The sequence below is a fragment of the Sarcophilus harrisii genome, chromosome 3 (genome assembly GCF_902635505.1).
Source record: "Sarcophilus harrisii chromosome 3, mSarHar1.11, whole genome shotgun sequence".
NCBI classification, from domain to species: domain Eukaryota; kingdom Metazoa; phylum Chordata; class Mammalia; order Dasyuromorphia; family Dasyuridae; genus Sarcophilus; species Sarcophilus harrisii.
The window spans coordinates 202,558,322-202,564,059 of record NC_045428.1 but is presented as its reverse complement, the minus strand read 5'-3'; the positions used below and the strand labels follow the sequence as shown (position 1 = coordinate 202,564,059).

The window sequence follows — 5,738 nt, the reverse complement described above, 5'->3', positions numbered from 1 at the left end:
GTCTAGTAGCGTCGCTAGTCCCCAATAAAAGCATTTATTAGCCCGAGAGCTAGATTGATAAAAGAGGTTTATTATTGAGTTTAGAAGTAGGAGATAGGTGAAGGTAGAGATAAGGAGGGCACTGGACAGAGGGTCCAGTGGACAGAAGGTCCTCACATGGCTAGCATGTTTGGAATCTCTGCAAAGAGGGGTTCCCAGCGTGGTCCTTTTATAATAGGAGACTTAGCTCGAGGGGCTTTTGGGTGTAGCCCCAAAGTTGGCTCAGATTCGGATCTTCTATTGGAATTCAAAGGGACCAGGATTTGTGAATCAAAGGGTAATTACATTAACTAGAGGGATTTGGGAATCAAAAATAGTAAGTTTTTCCACATCAATAGCAGCTCTCTTCTCAGGGCAAAAAAATTGGAAATTAAGGGGCTACCCTCAATTGGAGAATGGCTCAATAACGGTGATATGTGTGATGGAATGTTTTTGTTTTATAGGAAGCGATGAGCAGGAGGCTTCCAGGAAAAAAAACAAAAAATAAACTACAAACATGAAAAGTCCTCCATGAATTCAAGCAAAGTAAAATGTACCGTATACAAAGTAATAGCAATGTTTTGGGATGACCAGCTGTAAATGATTTTGCTGTTCACAATGCAATTATCCAAACTACTCTCAAGGATTATGATGAAAAATCCTGTTCATACCTGGATAAGGAACTTATTGTGTCTGAATACAGATTGAAGCACTTTCTTTCTCTCTCTCTCTTTTTAATTTAATTTTTCTTGAGGATTTTTATTTACATTAGGGTAAGAGATCTATGTTTTCTTTCACAACTTGACTTTTGGAACTCTTTTGCATAATTTCACATGTAGAGAACCTAGAACTCAAAAATTTTAAAAACAAATGTAAAAAAAAAGTTTTGAATGTAATGGGGAAAAGGTTAAAATTTCAAAATAAAATTAATGTACATAAAACTTCTTGAAAATTTTAAAATGCTAAGTATGTTATTATAAATTGGTTAAGCACTTAATAAAAATTAAAATTTTTAATGAGCTTTCATGTTTGGATTAAATTTATATTTTAAAATGTATTTCTCACTTCAAGAGCTGACAGTGACTTCCTGTCACTCTTGAATGGAGACGATCTCTACAATGAGAGTACCCCAAAATTTTGGCAATCTAGACAAAAAGATCTATTTTCACCCTGAATAGAACTTCTCTTTGAAGTGGGTTGTGGTTCCTTTAGGAAACTATTTCCTATTGATTTGTCATTCCTTTCAGATTGATCTCTCCTCTCAGATTCAGTTCCTTTTCTCTTGGGGTTGGTATGTTTCTCATTTCTTTCATCAACAGCAAATGTTTAAGCATATACTTCATCTATTTTCCTTCCTTTCTTTTCTTCTCCTCCTCCTCCTCCTTCTTCTTTTCAGATTCTTCTTGCTCAATTTCAAAAGCAGTATAGGATTTACAAAGCACCTCTGGCATATCTAAGGATGGTTGACTAATAGCCAAATTTATATATTGCTTGGGATCTCTTAATATCTCCAAGAATTGTCTCTATCTAAACAAAGTTAAGCTGATGCTGAGTGAAATGAGCAGGACCAGGAGATCATTATATACTTCAACAACAATACTATATGATGACCAGTTCTGATGGATCAGGCCATCCTCAGCAACGAGATCCACCAAATCATTTCTAATGGAGCAGTAATGAACTGAACTAGCTATGCCCAGAAAAAGAACTCTGGGAGATGACTAAAAACCATTACATTGAATTCCCAATCCCTATATTTATGCACACATGCATTTTTGATTTCCTTCACAAGCTAATTGTACAATAATTCAGAGTCTGATTCTTTTTGTACAGCAAAATAATGTTTTGGTCATGTATACTTATTGTGTATCTAAGTTATATTTTAATATATTACATCTACTGGTCATCCTGCCATCTAGGGGAGGGGGTGGGGGGGGGGTAAGAGGTGAAAAATTGGAACAAGAGGTTTGGCAATTGTTAATCCTGTAAAGTTACCCATGTAAATATATCCTGTAAATAAAAGGCTATTAAATTCAAAAAAAATAAATAAATAAACAAAGTTAAGTCACAATGTGCAGTTTTGGGGGGCAAATTCCAGGAATTTTTCATAAAGTTTCCTGCACTGTTGAAACTGCAGCTCCAATTCACTGTAGACTTTATAAACAATTTGTTTCTGAGACATTTGTCAACAGAAGTTCCCAAAGCTCTTTCTGCCTTGTTTCAAACTGAGTACACAATAGTCATATTTTGCCAACTTTTTGTGAGAAATCAAACAAGTTTGATATACCTGATCCTAAGCTTTCAACTCTTCATCAAGCAGTTGATCCAAAGGTAGATATACTGCTTCCAATGCCTCTTTTCTTGGATCTATGACATATTGACAATGGCTGTTTCACACACCTCTTGAACAGTGTTTGTTTCCATATCACTTTCCACTAATCACAAATAATCAAACCAGGCATCATAATTCTGTGGATTTGTCTTTCCTTACTCTAAATAGTGGAATTTCTGTTTACTCACAGTGTCTTCAGTACCTCACCTATCCTCAAATTTCTTTTCAAAGACTACAAATTTTGAAGAGGCTTACCTGTTTTGAAATCCTGCCCAGGGCATATTTGTTAATCATTATTGCTCTTTCAAATTCTTCCTGGTGTTTGGAATAGAGAGAGATAAGGTGAAGAACTTACAGGAATGTATGAATTCTTTTTTTGTATTTTATTTCATTATTTCTGTGTTTCTCCTATGACCTGTATAATATGTGCAGGCTCATATTTACTTGAGCCTTGGCCAGTTAGAAACATATTTACTTAACCTGAGCTGATGACATTTATTGGTATTTGACATTTATCGATATTTAGTCTATTAGCTGGACCACTGTCTGCTTGATTAAGCCTGAAGGCCTGACTTTCTATTTCCTTGAAATCAGGAGATTTCAGGGAAACAGAAACCTTCCATTCCAATCTCTCCAAATAGCAACAACCAATTAGATGCTTCCCCCTCCCCTTCTCAATGCTCTCTTACTTCTGATATAATTTCTTGTATAAAAGCTATGTATCTTTATTACTTCTTTAGCCCTCCTACCATGAGCTTTCTCTTTCTTATCTCCTGATGGGATGACTCATCTCTTGAGGTTTTCAATAAACAACTTTTCTGCCTTCTACTAAGTAATCTCTCAGTAGTCATTTTGGGTAAGGGTCTTCTATATCCCTCACACTGGTTTTCTTCAAATTTTGCAAAGAAAAAAATTTGTTCATCCATATGCTCATCTCCAATTCCTAAGTCACAATAATTGAGTAATTTCTTCTTCTTTTTCCCTACAACTCTTTCCTACACTTTTCCTAGATAAGCAAAATAGCTCTTTTTCTTCAAAGCAAGCAAACTGAGTCAGTTCTTCACATTGGGGTGCACGAGGACAAATCTTTCATAAATGCCATTGCCAGGTCCACCTTTTTACATCTCATTTCAAAGTTAATGTAAGATTATCAGGCTTAATCCTTAGGTTACCATTCTATCCAGCGTTCAAATACTGGTTGGCCTCCCCCAACACCACCCAACATCTCCTCCATAAAAGTGTATTTGTACTAGAATTGGTTGACCTGGGGAACAATTGTGTTGGTCTGATCCCAATTATTCTGGGCATAATTTAGTTGGCGATTTTTCGTCTTATTTCCATAGTCCACATCGAAGGCACGCTGTTATATAAATCAGGACCTTTAAATTTCTTTTAGACTCTCTTCCCAATGTGCATATTTTATCCATTTACTAATCACACTTCTGTCCTATATTGTCCTCAAAAATCTTATCCTTAGTTTATAATCATTTAGTTCTTCCTCATCTTCTGTTGAGGGAAGCACCTGTCGAGGTGGGTGATGGAAGAAATTCAAGCTCTTCAACCTTCCTTAAAAGTTGTTTAGCTATAAATTTTGGATATAAAATAGAAAATCTGTGATCACAGATCACAGAACAATAAAATAGAAAAATAGTCTCTGTTCTCAATAATTAACATTCTGATTGAGGAGACTACATGTATGTAAATGTATATACATAAAGTGAAAAGTATCTTTTCATTTATATAGGTAAGTGCATTTTAAGGCACAATAAAAAAGAATGAAGTCTGTGTGATCCCCAAACGTTTTACAATTGATTATCAACCTTTGCAGCACTCCTCCAAAAGAGGCCATTAATACCAAAGAGTGCTTGTCATTCCTTCTGAAAATTGCATTTCTAACAATCTAGTTTGTATATGACATTTACAATCATTTATTTTCCTGGTATAATCAAAATGTACAGGCACAGGAAATAAGATAGTGTTCTATTTTGCAAGTAATATTTTAAGGGAAATTCTGTTTTGTTTTTTTAAAAATCAAGTAGAAAAGTTTTGCATAAGGCCCTGGAGAGACTGAGTGCATGTCTGTTGTCTAAGGAGCAGCCTGGTTAAGTGCTGAAGGCTTATCATAAGTAAAAATCATCCCCAGACTACAATGAACCAACGAGTATGAAAACAGGGAGTCTAGTCCATTAAACCCAGTTCAAATCAGATGCCTGGGTATATATAGAACAAAGACTGTACATGGTGGTCCAGAAGTCACTCCACACTTAGAGGGTCTTAGTATGGTCTTATTTCAAAGTGTATTATAAAGTCTAATCACAACAATATTGGATTCTAATTTAGAAAAATACAAATCATTAGTGGAACAGAGGAGCTGAATAGTCAATTAAGAATATGAAGTGCCTACTATAAACCCCCCATAGGCACTGGAGGTATGAATAGAAAGAAGAAAATCTTTCCTCCTTTCAATGAGTTTATATTCTAACAGTAGCCAGAAAATACACACATAAGTATATGTAGAATAAATATTTTTTTAAAAAATACAAAGGAATAAAATACAATTTAGTTAAAGAAAGAGAATAATATCATCTGGAAGGACCAGATAATGCTTCATGTGGAAGATAGTGAAGAAGGGACCCTGAAACTCCAAAAATTCTTTTTTTTTTTTTTTTTTTAGTTTTGTTAGCTGTCTAGAAATATTTATTCAATAACTCAGGCTATTTAATGAGTTACCTGAAATAAAAATGAAAACGAAAAAAAAAAAACTTAATGAAAACAGAGCCCAATAACAATGCTAACAACAATGTCAACAACAACAACAAAATCAACAACAACAGCAGCAACAAATCCAGCCAGTTTCTCTGTGCCTTCATAATCCCCACATACTTACAGACCAATTTCATTCCCATTTGAGTCTTTGGCTTCTTGCTTTAAGTACATATAATTTTCCTGTTCTTCATAACATTCACTGAAATTGGATCCATATATTCTGGTAATGATTTTTTCCTTGCTATATATTGAGACATACAAGATGACAAAAACCAAAAGGGCTTTTTAGCTTCACTCATTGATGAAACCATCTTGCATTATTGCTTCCTGTCCCATTGCAGCAGCTGATAGAAAGGTTCCTTTCTCTTTTCTTCCTCATTCCTTAAGAAAACAACTATTTTTTTTTTTATTATAATAACTTTTTATTGACAGAACCCATGCCAGGGTAATTTTTTACAACATTATCCCTTGCACTCACTTCTGTTCCGATTTTTCCCTCCCACCCTCCACCCCCTCCCCTAGATGACAAGCAGTCCTATATATGTTGAATATGTCGTAGTATATCCTAGAGTGCAAAAATTCTTGAAGGAGAAAATCTCCTTCAACCCTGCCTCAGCAAGAG

At 35.0% G+C, this 5,738-nt stretch overlaps 1 pseudogene; it reads right to left on the bottom strand.

Annotated features, from left to right (window-relative positions):
• Window positions 1-2,073: 2,073 nt before the first annotated feature.
• On the bottom strand, window positions 2,074-5,427 carry LOC116422551 (annotated as a pseudogene).
• Window positions 5,428-5,738: the final 311 nt, after the last annotated feature.